The sequence below is a fragment of the Prosopis cineraria genome, unplaced genomic scaffold, assembly GCF_029017545.1.
Source record: "Prosopis cineraria cultivar Desert tree isolate PC_DT_omini unplaced genomic scaffold, ASM2901754v1 PC13, whole genome shotgun sequence".
In the NCBI taxonomy this organism is placed as follows: Eukaryota; Viridiplantae; Streptophyta; class Magnoliopsida; order Fabales; family Fabaceae; genus Prosopis; species Prosopis cineraria.
This window is the reverse complement of record NW_026555344.1, coordinates 40,338,406-40,355,438: the sequence shown is the minus strand read 5'-3', so window position 1 is coordinate 40,355,438 and position 17,033 is coordinate 40,338,406. Positions and strand designations below refer to the sequence as shown.

Below are 17,033 nucleotides of genomic sequence, written 5' to 3'. Positions count from 1 at the left end.
TAAATTCTCTCAATTTCTTTTTACTCTTCACTAGACTAAATTTTGCAAAATATTATAATATACATGCTTTATTTGATTCAATTTCATATAAGTATTGTTAAACTTATAATTACCTACCAACACATGTACACAACGTAATCTAAAAAAAGTTATCAAAACTCGAGTTCACTTAAAAAAAAACTAACATTTTTTTTTAAGAGATCCTCCATCTAACTCAAAATGTCAAAGTAAAATTAAGGAGTCTCTTAAGAAACTCCTAACACCTCTACAAACAATAATTTAAAGATTTAAAGTCATATTAAATTTATGTTTAATTATTTATTACTCTCTAGTTATCTCAAAATACTCATGGAAGATATATTTAAGTTACAAAATTTATGTAATTAACATTAAATTTTTATAATCTCTTAATAAAAAAATATACAATTTCTTAATTTTACTTTTTGAAAGAAAAAATTTAATAATTTTAACAATTAGGGATTAATATGATTAATTGATTAAATTATAAAAGCTTAATTAAAACAAAATAAATTCCAGGAATCTATTTCAAAACTTGAATCCATTATTTAATATAAAAAAAGACAAGCTAGCATTCTTGATCCAAATTTTCTCAAACTTATTCTAGCATTTCAAATAAATCCAAAAAAATAAACAGAAAAAATGATAATTAAGTCCCAATAAAATTAATTTATTCCACTAGATGCCAACAAATTCCAAAAAGGAAAGTCCCTCTAGTCCTTAGGTGGCCTTATGATCCACATTAAAAAAGACTCAAATACTTCTAATGACAAAAATTTTGACTATAAAAATTTGCAATTTTGGTTTGCAGCTTTATTTTCTAATTTTATTTAGAAACACAATATTTTAACATTAAATTTTAAAATTATTTATAACTTATTTTCTCATATTTGCAACTCCATTTAGTTAGATTTGCATCTCCATATACAAGTTTTATTAATGTACATCTCAACATTAATTTTAACATTGTTCTTTTGTCCGCACGAACCCTAACACTCAAATCACTATTTCCAAAATCATTGACTCATTCATGGTTCAAAAAATCTATCCCTAAGAGGGCAGTGATGAAAGAGACAATGGAATTAATTTGGATTGCAAAAAATCAAAGCGACAAGTGATATCAAAGCGGTGAGTTGTGTGACAATGATAAAGTGGGGGTGAGTTGAAGCAAGGACATAAAAGAAGAAAGAATGGTAACTTCAAGAATATTAGACATGAGAGAATAAGCTTAAGCTTTTGGAAGCTCCCAAAGGAGACGGGGATAGGACCTGATAAATTATTTTCGATCAAGCTGAGATATCTGAAATTGGGAAGTAGGGACAAAGTGTGTAGGAGTTCAACAGTAAGGAAGTTTTGAGAGAGTTCAACGTGAATAGGGGGCAACAAGAAAAGATTTTCGAAGTGGAATTCAATTTGGATTCATGACAATAAGGTATTGAGCTGCATGATATCAAAGCTTAAAGAGGTGAAAAAGGTAGTGAGGTTGCGGAAGGGGAAGATGGCGATTGTGATAGTTATATGCCATGATGTCACGGTTTTTGGTGGTGGAGGTGAAGAAGGACAACGATGATACCTTGGAGTACATGTTAGAATTTAGTATCTCAATTCATATAAATAAGAAAAGTAAAGAATATATGCATACCTGAAAAATCTATGAGCGCTTGAGAAATCTCGATTATCTCGAGTGTAGACAGGTGCACATCTTACAAGTCTCCAGAGTTTTCAGAGAGTTCAGAGATAATAGAGCAGAAGAAAATGAGCCGTGTATTTACAGTTATCAACTGATCGACTTATATGGATCAGATCGTTGATCGCCTTATTAAATAATTAAATAATTATATATTTATTATCTCTGACTTAGTCAGTTAAGAGATAGGGAATAACTGACGGCTACTGGGTTGTGGGTTGGGCCTCTACCCATTGGGCTTAGTTGTGTGGTCCTCCTATCATGATCCACACAAGATTATAAAGACCAATCTGTTTGGGCTTATTAATTAATGTTAATCCATAAATAAATAAATAAATATTCTAACAATCTCCCACTTATATTGCATTAATTAAGCAAGTAGTATAAATAAGCCATAAACAAAATTCAAAAAATGAAACTCCACAAAATCACTGGATCCTATAGGGAAACAACTGATATGATATCTCATAATCTGAATAAAACACAAAATTTTATTTTAAACACGGCTCAATAAGATAACAACATAAATCACTAATTCCTATGGGGAAGCAAGTGACATGCATAGTATGCCACAACAGAATTATTGAATCCTATGGGGATACAAATGATATAGACGCATTTAACTGAACTAAATGTAACTCACAGAAGAAAACAAAAGTCTAAAGAGAAATTACAACACAAAAGATTCTTAAACTCCCACTAAAACAGGGCATCAAAGGAATTCACAATACCCGTACAAGTTATATGATTTTGAAAAAAAAAACTTCTACAAGTAAGCCCTTGATCAATGAATCTACAAGCATCTGCATGCCAGGAATGTGTACCACACAGGTTTGAGACTCAGTAATTTTCTCTTTTACAAACATAAGTTCGATATCAAAATGATTTGTATGACTGAAATTTCTGTGATTATTAACATAGTATACTACAGATTTATTATCACAGTAAATGGTTAAAGGACGTGATATTGACTCAACTAGGCGCATACTAGATATCAACTTTCTCAGCCATATAGCGTGGCGTGTAGTCTTAAAACAAGCAATATATTCAGCTTCCATGGATGAAACTGCTATAACTGTCTGTTTCACACTTTTTCAAGAGACAGCTCCTCCAGACAACATGAAAATGTGGCCGGTTGTGGATTTATGATCATCCCAACAAGAGGCAAAATCTGAATCTAAAAAGCTAACAATTTCAAGATCTTCTGATCCCTTAAAGTCATAATCAAAATACCCAACAACCTTAAGAGAATTTGACCTTCTGTAAGGTAACATATAATTCTTTGTACCCTGAAGATTCCTCATAAGTTTCTTAGTAGCCTTCCAATGATCTGGACCTAGATTATTTAAGTATTGGCCTAGCACTTTAATGGCAAAGGCTATATCTGGTCGAGTACACACTTGAAGATACATAAGGTTACCGACAGCGGAAGCGTATGGTATCTTTCTCATTTCAGCCGTCTTCTTATCATCCTTGGGACATTGTAACTTTGATAACAGCTTACCTTTTTGTACAGGAGCAGGTGAGGGAAAACATGAATCCATTTTGAATCTCTTGAATACCTGCTCAATATAAGTAGTCTGTAATAAACTAAGAATACCACGATCTATCAGGATGAATCTGTATCCCAAGAACGAAAGAGGCTTCACCCATGTCTTTCATGTCAAAATGGCAAGACAATAGGTGCTTTATCTCATTGAGAAAATTTATTGAATTCTTAGCTAATAAGATATCATCAACATAGAGAACAAGAATGAAAAAATTATTCCCATCAAACTTCTGATAGATACACTGATCTGAGACATTCTTAATAAAACTGAGTGAGGTGACAACTTCATCAAACTTTAGATACTATTGCCTAGAAGCCTGTTTTAGCCCATAGATAGATCTCTTCAATCTACACACTAGATGTTCTTTACCAACTTTCAACAAAACCATCAAGTTGTGTCATGTAGACTTCTTCATACAAATCGCCATTCAAGAACGCAATCTTGACATCCATCTGGTGAAAATCAAGATCAAACTGTGCAACTAAAGCCATTACCACTCTAAAGGCATCTTTGGTGGATACCGAAGAGAAGTTCTCTGTGTAATCAATACCTTCTTTCTGGTTGTAGTCCTTAGCTACAAGTCTGACTTTGTATATATCAATTTCACCTCTAACTTCTCATTTTGTTTTAAAGACCCACTTGCAACCAACTATTTTAAAACCCTTTGGTAGCTCTACAAGCTCCCATACGTGATTGCAATATATAGAGGTGATTTCTTTACTCATAGCCTCCAACCATTCAGAAGAATGCGAGCTAGAAATAGCCTCTTGGTAAGATATCAAGTCTAAACTATCAATAGCATCTGAATCAAATTCCTATAGATACACCATGTAATCATCTAGAATAGCAGACCTGCGAACCCTTTGGGACCATCTTGGTTCAACAACCAGATCTCCATCACCCTCTAAAGGTGGTTCATCTTCAGCTTCATCCTGATCCACATCATTATTTCTGTCAACATGAGGGGTTGTCAAGATAGGCATAAGCAAAGTACTGCTTTCATCATGTAAAGTAATATGCTTAGGCCCAGAGCTCCCACTGTCTAAGGCATCTTCAAAGAAATAAGCTCGGTCAGATTCAATTACCTTAATAATGTGATTTGGACAATAGAATTTGTACCTGCGAGATCTGATGCAATAACCAATAAAGAAACCATCAATAGTTTTAGCATCAAGCCTCATCTGTTGTGGATTGTAAGGTTTTACTTGTGCTTTACAACCCTAAACTTGCATATGCTTCAACGCAGGAGTCCTTCCAAAATTCAACTCGTATGTAGTCTTTGGAACTGACTTGCTAGGAACTTAATTCAAAATATAGACAGTAGTTTTAAGTGTATCACCCTATAAGAATTTCGATAGTGAGGAGTGACTGATCATATTTCTAACCATATCCATGAGAGTACGATTTCTCCTTTTTGCAAACCCATTCTACTGGAGGGTGCCAGGCATAGTATACTGAACTTCAATGCCATGCTCTTGAAGGTATAAAGCGAATGGCCCATAATTTCTACTAGTTTCAATATATCTCCCATAAAATTCTTCTCCTTTGTCAGATCTCACACATTTGATCAACTTGTTAGATTTCAATTCGACTGCTGCCTTAAAGGTCTTGAATGCATTAAGAGACTTGCCCTTCTCATATAAGATTTCAATCCATCCATAATAAGAGTAATCATCTGTGAAGGTGATGAAATATCTGAAACCACCCATAGTCGGAGGTGTGATAGGTCTAAAGTATTTTCAGACCTCTTTTTCCCTTTGGTTTTAGCTCAAGTAGGGAATTTTCCCTCTATGTAATCAATACAAGTCTCAAAATCTGAGAAATCAAGGTCTTGCAAGACACCTTGTTTGGCCATGCGTTCCAATCTCTCTCTAGAGATATGACCCAAACAACGATGCCATAATATGAAGGAATTATCACTGGGCCTTTGACGTTTATACCCAATGGCAGCATTGATATAGAAATTAGGAAGTTTAAGTGACCAATTAGTCAATCGATATAAACCATATATCAAGGAAGCGAAACCAACATTAATGGAATCAAAACAAATGTCAATTTTCCTATTTCCTTGGAAGAAAGAATAGCCATAAATATTCAATACAGAAATTAAAATTAAATTCCTCTTCGCAGAAGGTACATAAATGACATTGTTCAAATGTAAAACATGACTAAAATTTAAATACAAAGTAATAGTCCCAATGCATTCAACTAATGCCTTGCTCCCTGCTATGCCAAAGACTGACTTCTGTGCCTCACTTGGAATCTTCTGGTTTCTTAGCCTCTGTAGAGAATTCACAACATATACAGTGGCACCAGAATCCAACCACCATGAGTCAAAGAAAGTTTCAATGGTGTTAGATTTAAAACAAACTAGAGCTAGAGGGGTAGTTTGAAGATTTACACCTTCACTTTCTTGTTTGTTCTTCAGTTTGAAGCAATTAGCTTTAATATTAAAATATTAATATTAATTATGAAATATTAATGGATATACCCTATAGGTGTGATATTATTAATGTGATTTTGATGGTTGATTTTAAGGATAGGCTAATAACACTCCTTTAATGTGTTAAATATTTATTGTACCCTATAGGTATGGAAATGTTTAATGCATTATCTTGTATGGACTTTTGTATGAGCTAAATTTTAATGGTATATGAGCATTCTTAGTGCATGATTATAGTTGCATTATTGATAATTGCTTGTTGGGGAATTCTATTTCATAATTATGTTGTGTACACATAATTAATATTTCCCATTTTCCGTTTTGTGATTTCAGTTTCTGCTTTTGCACAACTATCCTTTGTGAAGGCTCTCAATGGGACTAACTATGATGACTGGAAAGAGTCCTTGAATATGTATCTAACCATTTTTGAGAAAGATTTAGGTTTGAGAGAGCCCAAGCTTGCGGATCTCTTTTCTGAGTCCAGTGCTTCTGAAATGGTCTTCCATAATACATTCGTTTTGTTTTTTTTCCTCAATTTTTATGTTATTGAACAGATTTGAATGCACCTGGTAGTTGCAGGAGCTCTGCCCTTGACTTGAGGAGATTTAGACTCAAACTAGATGGAGGAGATCATTAAATGTAATAAATAATAATAAAGAAATGTTCCGTAGTGACTGCATCATGTTTATGTATGACCTCGATTGTCCTTGCGGTCCATTTATTTGCAATTTGCAAGTTGCCTGGCTAAAGTCTTAGGCCTCTATAATAGTTAATATGAAAGTTCTTGACTTCTAGTCATGCCTATAGCAGCAACTCTTGTGACTCGTGCAAGCAACAACGATGTATCATAAGTTCATAATCATATACTTGGGGCCTTATTACAGGCTGAGATGCGTTCGTGGAATCTCTGTTTGGGTTTGCCGTCAGTGAGAAATATTTCGTCTGTCTCTTGCTTTGTATTTTTCTATCGGTAACTGAGGCCACCATGTCAGAATCTGTGCCATTACTGCCAGCTACTTTTTTAAGAGTAGCTATTTGTCTTTAGTTCCATACTGAAGAGATCTTGTAGGGGAAATAAACGTTCTTTTTTATTTCTCAAACTTAGAAATCACATGTTATGCGATGCCAGTTCTGTTGCAGAACCCTGTCAGGGTTTTTATTTGATTTAAAAATAACACACTCGTTCGCATCTTTTATTTTTGGGGTCAAATACAAGGATTGTAGAAGGACTGACTTGTAACGAGCTTATTAATTTTTAGGATTAACTTGTACAGTTATTAATTTTTGAAGATTAAAACTAACTAGGCCTATTAAGATGTATGTTTATTCTTTCTATTAGTTGCAAGATTTGTGTTCATACCATCACCCTGTACTTAATCAGGCTTTTTTTTGTGCTAAGCATATTTTGGTTACACCTTGTTGGTTAAACAGGAGCACAAGGGAAAGCACTCCTTGTAGTTTAATTAGGGACTCGAATGCCGTTAGCACCCCTGGTTCAACCACAAGGCAAAGGGCACCCAGCATCACTAACCAGATCATTTGCGAACACATACAGAGAAATATTCCTACAGCTTACGAGATGGATGAGTTCTTCGCATTTGCAGAGAAGCAGCAGCAAATTATATTTATGGGCAAGTATGTTATCTTTATCACCAATGCCTTCTTTGTTTCATGTGGTGATTTACCCAATTGGTTGAGTGAAAAAAACTATATTAATTGTTTAGTGTTTTTATCAGCTTTATATACTTCGAGAACTTGACCGAAATCTTGTGCTGACACGCATTGCTTTTATTTTGCAGATATAACTTCGACATTGTCAATGATGTACCTTTGCCAGGTCGATATGAATGGGTGCAGGGACTTCAGTAGGCGGAGGTTGCTTAGTTGAGGTCTAGGGTACTCTGCTACTATGTTGATTTCAAGCTGAGCTATTAACATTTGTCGATTTTACAACTAACATACAAAACCAATTAGATTGCTAGAAGCACTTGCTCAACTAGAGGAGGGATCGCATCTGTTGAGAGGAGAATTGTCTTAAATTTCCAGTTTAGCCTTTCAAGTTTTTTCAGCTTTGCTTTGTAATCTGCTGTGGTCTTTTCTCCTTTTTTCCCTCCCTTTACCTCCTTATTGTCCATATGTAGGTATGGTGAACCGTGATTAATAATAATGTTAGAGTAGCTATTCTTCCACCTGTTAAATTTGATTTTTTTTAAAAAAAAATGACTGTGTTCTTATTAAGTTTTGGAGTTAATGTCTTAAGTGTGTCTTTGGATAAAAAATTTGCCACTGAAGTTAGGTTAGCAAATTGAAGTTAGAAAAAAAGTATATGATTTTAATGTGATTTATGTTTGGATATTTTTTTTTTTTTATAAATCAGTTGAACAAATTGAAAATTATTTGGATGATTTGATTCAAAAGTTAGTTAAGATATATAATGACAAAAATAGGTATAAATTTTGTTGTCTATATTTTTGTGATCAATTTGATATTTTTAGGAAAAAAAATCATAAACTTTAGATTGCATTTAAAAAGTTGGACTTAAAATATATAAAATAAATTAATTATTTAAAAATCAAAATTTTTAAAAAGAGCATGAATGAAATGATAAATTATAGTTTATATATAATTAAAATTTAATAAATTGTGTAATTTGATCTTTTTTAAAAAAATCAAACTTTAAATTTAAATTTAGAAAAACAATATATATAAAATGAGGTGTTAAGCATTAACTATTAACTATTATTTATAATATTGGATTACTTTTGTAGAAGCACCAGTAGTTCGGTCTCAACCTCCCAAATGCTATATTTCACCAATGCCACCTTCTTTGATCTCATCTACAACATTTTCACGGACATTACCTTTATCGTTGACAACACATTCCTTCTCTTCTTTACTAACCTTGTCTTCTCCATGCAGGTTGGCTTTGCCATGCTCTAGGCTGTCTCCTTTCGTGCCAAAAACACCATGAGTACTGGTTCAATTGAAGGAAGATCGAATGGCAACAACAATGGTGAGCATAATATCTAGTCAGATTTGCGGCGAGAGATCAGATGGTGGCGAGCACACTTGTGAAAGTAGAGACTTGTGAAGGCAGAGGAGAAGAAATGATGCCACTCGTAAATGAAGAGAGAAAAGACAGCATTGTGAATCAGTGCGAGCAACACAATGCACACACAGTGGAGATTGGGTCTCAACGGCAGTGGTAGTTGTGGCTGTGATCTCTCATCAAATCCAACAAGCTTGGGAGAGTGAAGGGCGAGCCAGAGCAGCCATAGGAGCAGCAATGACGACGATCTGGGCAGAGAGCAAGCAACTGAAGTGAGAGAATAAAAAATTTAAAAAGCATTTAATGCTCCAATGTTCATATATTTGGACGCCCAATGCTGATGGAAAAGTTGGGTGGTTGAGCTTTGGCAAAAACGTTGGTTTGGACCCTAACTAAGGTTGATTATTTTTTTGCTATCCAAACATGATAAATGAAGCTTTTAAGATCCCAACTTAGGTTTGGTCCCTCCTAACTTAAGTTAAGATTCAATCCAAACATGCTCTAAAAATGAGTTTAGAATTTAAATTATTGCTAGATGCACGGTTCCACCTGTCTCAAATTTCACTCTTGCTTTTGGTCTTAGAAATTGGTTTTCCTCAACAACACCATCGTCGATGCTTTGCCTGCTTTATGAATGGACATCTCTTTCCACACGCCTTTGCCCGTGCTTTGCTTGTTCGTCACTTGAACGACATTATTGTTGCAGCTCTTGGGGATCCTAACTACTGACTTGGTGAGAGAGACGCTGAGTGAGTGGGGCGAGAAGGGGGTGGGGGAGAGGGGAGGGAAAGGAGGAATTTGTTAGGAAACAAAATAAACATTTATCGAAGGTCTAGTTAATCAAGTTTGCATGTAGGTTATGTCATGGAGTAACATGAGCATATTGGATGATCATAAATAAGAGAATTCACTAAAGAGGGTAGGGTGATAAGGAAATCAACATGGTACTTACCAGTATCGTGAGGCTTGGTGTTTTAGTTCTTTACTATCATCCTAGATTGAGTATTACTCTGGATTTGGTATTGCCTTGGACTTTGTAGAATGACATTGAGTTTAGAATGGGAAAATTCATGGTCTAAGTGTAAGGCTTTAGCTAGGTCATTTCTCACAATTGGAGAGCAAATCTAATTTGGTCACATAGGTTGGTCCTATATGATTTTATAGCTCATGAATTTAGTCAAAAGATGTAAAGAGAGAAATAAAGATTGAATACCTAATTTATTATCATTGCATTATATGCCTTTTCGTTAATGATTAATAGTTTTATAATACATGTTGAATATGGAAAGATTGTTGAAACAACTCCAATTTAAAATTCACACTTAACCACATCCTAACATGGTAGTATAAGATTTACCTACCATGATAGAAAAGGAACAACCTAATTATCATGGTAAAAAAAGAACTACCCTTGCTTCTACCATGACATTTAGAGTAAGCCTAATTAACTAACATAAACCCTTACTATGGTAGAAAATATTTCCACATAATATTCAAGGCAACCATAACAAAAAAGGCTAAAATTATTGATTCCATAATAACTTTATAATTAGATAATTATTCACATCTATTATGATAGGAAAGGAACAAACTCCTTGTGCAACCTACTAGCAGTAAAGGAATAATCCTACATAATTATAATTCGGATAATTGAAATAGGAAATGATAAATAGAAATAAAACGTAAATAAAAATATACACTAATGCCTCCAGTCAAATCCCCTCAACTTGTGGCTCGGAGGCTAAAAGAATAATGCAGTCCAATATAAAAAGAAATATCAATTAAATAAATAAAATGTCTGAGTTATGTGGTCATAAGTGTGGTAACAAGCTTCTTCCTCCAAGGCCATACTTCTTACAAAATTGGCAATCTTTGAGCCTATTCCATTCCCTAGGCTCCGCTATTAATTCCTATAACAATTAAGAAGAAAGTGAGACGATGTCTCAATAACCTCTTAGAGGTTATAGTATATCCATATCCAGTAGATGACTTGATCTATTGGGTTTTCACAAACATTTCACTTCCCACTAATAATTATCATAAAGAAATTTCAAATATATCTAAATTCAATGCAACAATCACTATTAGCTATTATGCTTGAAAATGTTTTATCTAATATATGACTATTTCACAGGTAACAAAAGCACATTAGAAAAGTTTCATTCATATAACACAAGAATTTAGACAAAAGACACGAGAATCCATTAACTTTATCCAATAATTCAAGTATATACTGTCCAAAGGACATCAATGATATCAAATCAATATTACATTCAAAAAGCATAAACCATTTGAAATACAATATTAATAGATGAAAAGTTAATTTTATTTTGCATTAAGTTCCTCCTTATCTCCTCTTTATTTTCACTGGCTAAAGCCTTAGGCAAAAGTTGGTGCTTAGCCAAAAGCCCATTACTCCATATCAAACCTTAACTTCCCCCTTTGACCAAAAGGGTATCCCAGAAGGTATCGAGCTTATCCTAACCCTAGTCAAAGAAATTACACAGCTCAGGCACTGAGTAAAGCCACTCTGTGTGCAACACACGAGGACAAATGCATAGTCATGGTTCAACCTTATTTTCTCTGCTTTATCCCACAACCTACAACCACCTCATGTACAGAACAATTCCAATATATTTCAAAGTTAATCACATTTTCATTTATCACATGATTATTCAATAATGTTCAATGACAATAAACTATCATCCAAAGCAATTATATTTGAGTCATCACATCAGAATCAAATTTTACACTATACATTGTATTTACAACGTCATCACAATTAAATTATACAATCAATTAAGATCAATTAGCATTTATCGAATTCTAAATTTTCATACAAGCAATATAGCATTTCTAAGTGTTTCGCTATGGAATATAAATTCTCTCAATTTCTTTTTACTCTTCACTAGACTAAATTTTGCAAAATATTATAATATACATGCTTTATTTGATTCAATTTCATATAAGTATTGTTAAACTTATAATTACCTACCAACACATGTACACAACGTAATCTAAAAAAAGTTATCAAAACTCGAGTTCACTTAAAAAAAAACTAACATTTTTTTTTAAGAGATCCTCCATCTAACTCAAAATGTCAAAGTAAAATTAAGGAGTCTCTTAAGAAACTCCTAACACCTCTACAAACAATAATTTAAAGATTTAAAGTCATATTAAATTTATGTTTAATTATTTATTACTCTCTAGTTATCTCAAAATACTCATGGAAGATATATTTAAGTTACAAAATTTATGTAATTAACATTAAATTTTTATAATCTCTTAATAAAAAAATATACAATTTCTTAATTTTACTTTTTGAAAGAAAAAATTTAATAATTTTAACAATTAGGGATTAATATGATTAATTGATTAAATTATAAAAGCTTAATTAAAACAAAATAAATTCCAGGAATCTATTTCAAAACTTGAATCCATTATTTAATATAAAAAAAGACAAGCTAGCATTCTTGATCCAAATTTTCTCAAACTTATTCTAGCATTTCAAATAAATCCAAAAAAATAAACAGAAAAAATGATAATTAAGTCCCAATAAAATTAATTTATTCCACTAGATGCCAACAAATTCCAAAAAGGAAAGTCCCTCTAGTCCTTAGGTGGCCTTATGATCCACATTAAAAAAGACTCAAATACTTCTAATGACAAAAATTTTGACTATAAAAATTTGCAATTTTGGTTTGCAGCTTTATTTTCTAATTTTATTTAGAAACACAATATTTTAACATTAAATTTTAAAATTATTTATAACTTATTTTCTCATATTTGCAACTCCATTTAGTTAGATTTGCATCTCCATATACAAGTTTTATTAATGTACATCTCAACATTAATTTTAACATTGTTCTTTTGTCCGCACGAACCCTAACACTCAAATCACTATTTCCAAAATCATTGACTCATTCATGGTTCAAAAAATCTATCCCTAAGAGGGCAGTGATGAAAGAGACAATGGAATTAATTTGGATTGCAAAAAATCAAAGCGACAAGTGATATCAAAGCGGTGAGTTGTGTGACAATGATAAAGTGGGGGTGAGTTGAAGCAAGGACATAAAAGAAGAAAGAATGGTAACTTCAAGAATATTAGACATGAGAGAATAAGCTTAAGCTTTTGGAAGCTCCCAAAGGAGACGGGGATAGGACCTGATAAATTATTTTCGATCAAGCTGAGATATCTGAAATTGGGAAGTAGGGACAAAGTGTGTAGGAGTTCAACAGTAAGGAAGTTTTGAGAGAGTTCAACGTGAATAGGGGGCAACAAGAAAAGATTTTCGAAGTGGAATTCAATTTGGATTCATGACAATAAGGTATTGAGCTGCATGATATCAAAGCTTAAAGAGGTGAAAAAGGTAGTGAGGTTGCGGAAGGGGAAGATGGCGATTGTGATAGTTATATGCCATGATGTCACGGTTTTTGGTGGTGGAGGTGAAGAAGGACAACGATGATACCTTGGAGTACATGTTAGAATTTAGTATCTCAATTCATATAAATAAGAAAAGTAAAGAATATATGCATACCTGAAAAATCTATGAGCGCTTGAGAAATCTCGATTATCTCGAGTGTAGACAGGTGCACATCTTACAAGTCTCCAGAGTTTTCAGAGAGTTCAGAGATAATAGAGCAGAAGAAAATGAGCCGTGTATTTACAGTTATCAACTGATCGACTTATATGGATCAGATCGTTGATCGCCTTATTAAATAATTAAATAATTATATATTTATTATCTCTGACTTAGTCAGTTAAGAGATAGGGAATAACTGACGGCTACTGGGTTGTGGGTTGGGCCTCTACCCATTGGGCTTAGTTGTGTGGTCCTCCTATCATGATCCACACAAGATTATAAAGACCAATCTGTTTGGGCTTATTAATTAATGTTAATCCATAAATAAATAAATAAATATTCTAACAATCTCCCACTTATATTGCATTAATTAAGCAAGTAGTATAAATAAGCCATAAACAAAATTCAAAAAATGAAACTCCACAAAATCACTGGATCCTATAGGGAAACAACTGATATGATATCTCATAATCTGAATAAAACACAAAATTTTATTTTAAACACGGCTCAATAAGATAACAACATAAATCACTAATTCCTATGGGGAAGCAAGTGACATGCATAGTATGCCACAACAGAATTATTGAATCCTATGGGGATACAAATGATATAGACGCATTTAACTGAACTAAATGTAACTCACAGAAGAAAACAAAAGTCTAAAGAGAAATTACAACACAAAAGATTCTTAAACTCCCACTAAAACAGGGCATCAAAGGAATTCACAATACCCGTACAAGTTATATGATTTTGAAAAAAAAAACTTCTACAAGTAAGCCCTTGATCAATGAATCTACAAGCATCTGCATGCCAGGAATGTGTACCACACAGGTTTGAGACTCAGTAATTTTCTCTTTTACAAACATAAGTTCGATATCAAAATGATTTGTATGACTGAAATTTCTGTGATTATTAACATAGTATACTACAGATTTATTATCACAGTAAATGGTTAAAGGACGTGATATTGACTCAACTAGGCGCATACTAGATATCAACTTTCTCAGCCATATAGCGTGGCGTGTAGTCTTAAAACAAGCAATATATTCAGCTTCCATGGATGAAACTGCTATAACTGTCTGTTTCACACTTTTTCAAGAGACAGCTCCTCCAGACAACATGAAAATGTGGCCGGTTGTGGATTTATGATCATCCCAACAAGAGGCAAAATCTGAATCTAAAAAGCTAACAATTTCAAGATCTTCTGATCCCTTAAAGTCATAATCAAAATACCCAACAACCTTAAGAGAATTTGACCTTCTGTAAGGTAACATATAATTCTTTGTACCCTGAAGATTCCTCATAAGTTTCTTAGTAGCCTTCCAATGATCTGGACCTAGATTATTTAAGTATTGGCCTAGCACTTTAATGGCAAAGGCTATATCTGGTCGAGTACACACTTGAAGATACATAAGGTTACCGACAGCGGAAGCGTATGGTATCTTTCTCATTTCAGCCGTCTTCTTATCATCCTTGGGACATTGTAACTTTGATAACAGCTTACCTTTTTGTACAGGAGCAGGTGAGGGAAAACATGAATCCATTTTGAATCTCTTGAATACCTGCTCAATATAAGTAGTCTGTAATAAACTAAGAATACCACGATCTATCAGGATGAATCTGTATCCCAAGAACGAAAGAGGCTTCACCCATGTCTTTCATGTCAAAATGGCAAGACAATAGGTGCTTTATCTCATTGAGAAAATTTATTGAATTCTTAGCTAATAAGATATCATCAACATAGAGAACAAGAATGAAAAAATTATTCCCATCAAACTTCTGATAGATACACTGATCTGAGACATTCTTAATAAAACTGAGTGAGGTGACAACTTCATCAAACTTTAGATACTATTGCCTAGAAGCCTGTTTTAGCCCATAGATAGATCTCTTCAATCTACACACTAGATGTTCTTTACCAACTTTCAACAAAACCATCAAGTTGTGTCATGTAGACTTCTTCATACAAATCGCCATTCAAGAACGCAATCTTGACATCCATCTGGTGAAAATCAAGATCAAACTGTGCAACTAAAGCCATTACCACTCTAAAGGCATCTTTGGTGGATACCGAAGAGAAGTTCTCTGTGTAATCAATACCTTCTTTCTGGTTGTAGTCCTTAGCTACAAGTCTGACTTTGTATATATCAATTTCACCTCTAACTTCTCATTTTGTTTTAAAGACCCACTTGCAACCAACTATTTTAAAACCCTTTGGTAGCTCTACAAGCTCCCATACGTGATTGCAATATATAGAGGTGATTTCTTTACTCATAGCCTCCAACCATTCAGAAGAATGCGAGCTAGAAATAGCCTCTTGGTAAGATATCAAGTCTAAACTATCAATAGCATCTGAATCAAATTCCTATAGATACACCATGTAATCATCTAGAATAGCAGACCTGCGAACCCTTTGGGACCATCTTGGTTCAACAACCAGATCTCCATCACCCTCTAAAGGTGGTTCATCTTCAGCTTCATCCTGATCCACATCATTATTTCTGTCAACATGAGGGGTTGTCAAGATAGGCATAAGCAAAGTACTGCTTTCATCATGTAAAGTAATATGCTTAGGCCCAGAGCTCCCACTGTCTAAGGCATCTTCAAAGAAATAAGCTCGGTCAGATTCAATTACCTTAATAATGTGATTTGGACAATAGAATTTGTACCTGCGAGATCTGATGCAATAACCAATAAAGAAACCATCAATAGTTTTAGCATCAAGCCTCATCTGTTGTGGATTGTAAGGTTTTACTTGTGCTTTACAACCCTAAACTTGCATATGCTTCAACGCAGGAGTCCTTCCAAAATTCAACTCGTATGTAGTCTTTGGAACTGACTTGCTAGGAACTTAATTCAAAATATAGACAGTAGTTTTAAGTGTATCACCCTATAAGAATTTCGATAGTGAGGAGTGACTGATCATATTTCTAACCATATCCATGAGAGTACGATTTCTCCTTTTTGCAAACCCATTCTACTGGAGGGTGCCAGGCATAGTATACTGAACTTCAATGCCATGCTCTTGAAGGTATAAAGCGAATGGCCCATAATTTCTACTAGTTTCAATATATCTCCCATAAAATTCTTCTCCTTTGTCAGATCTCACACATTTGATCAACTTGTTAGATTTCAATTCGACTGCTGCCTTAAAGGTCTTGAATGCATTAAGAGACTTGCCCTTCTCATATAAGATTTCAATCCATCCATAATAAGAGTAATCATCTGTGAAGGTGATGAAATATCTGAAACCACCCATAGTCGGAGGTGTGATAGGTCTAAAGTATTTTCAGACCTCTTTTTCCCTTTGGTTTTAGCTCAAGTAGGGAATTTTCCCTCTATGTAATCAATACAAGTCTCAAAATCTGAGAAATCAAGGTCTTGCAAGACACCTTGTTTGGCCATGCGTTCCAATCTCTCTCTAGAGATATGACCCAAACAACGATGCCATAATATGAAGGAATTATCACTGGGCCTTTGACGTTTATACCCAATGGCAGCATTGATATAGAAATTAGGAAGTTTAAGTGACCAATTAGTCAATCGATATAAACCATATATCAAGGAAGCGAAACCAACATTAATGGAATCAAAACAAATGTCAATTTTCCTATTTCCTTGGAAGAAAGAATAGCCATAAATATTCAATACAGAAATTAAAATTAAATTCCTCTTCGCAGAAGGTACATAAATGACATTGTTC

At 33.8% G+C, this 17,033-nt stretch overlaps 1 long non-coding RNA gene across 1 annotated transcript; it reads left to right on the top strand.

Moving 5' to 3' along the window:
* Window positions 1–6,255: 6,255 nt before the first annotated feature.
* LOC129291479 (uncharacterized) lies at window positions 6,256–7,896 on the top strand. Its single transcript, XR_008588687.1, has 2 exons — window positions 6,256–7,333; window positions 7,498–7,896. It is a non-coding gene; the product is annotated as an uncharacterized LOC129291479 (long non-coding RNA).
* Window positions 7,897–17,033: the final 9,137 nt, after the last annotated feature.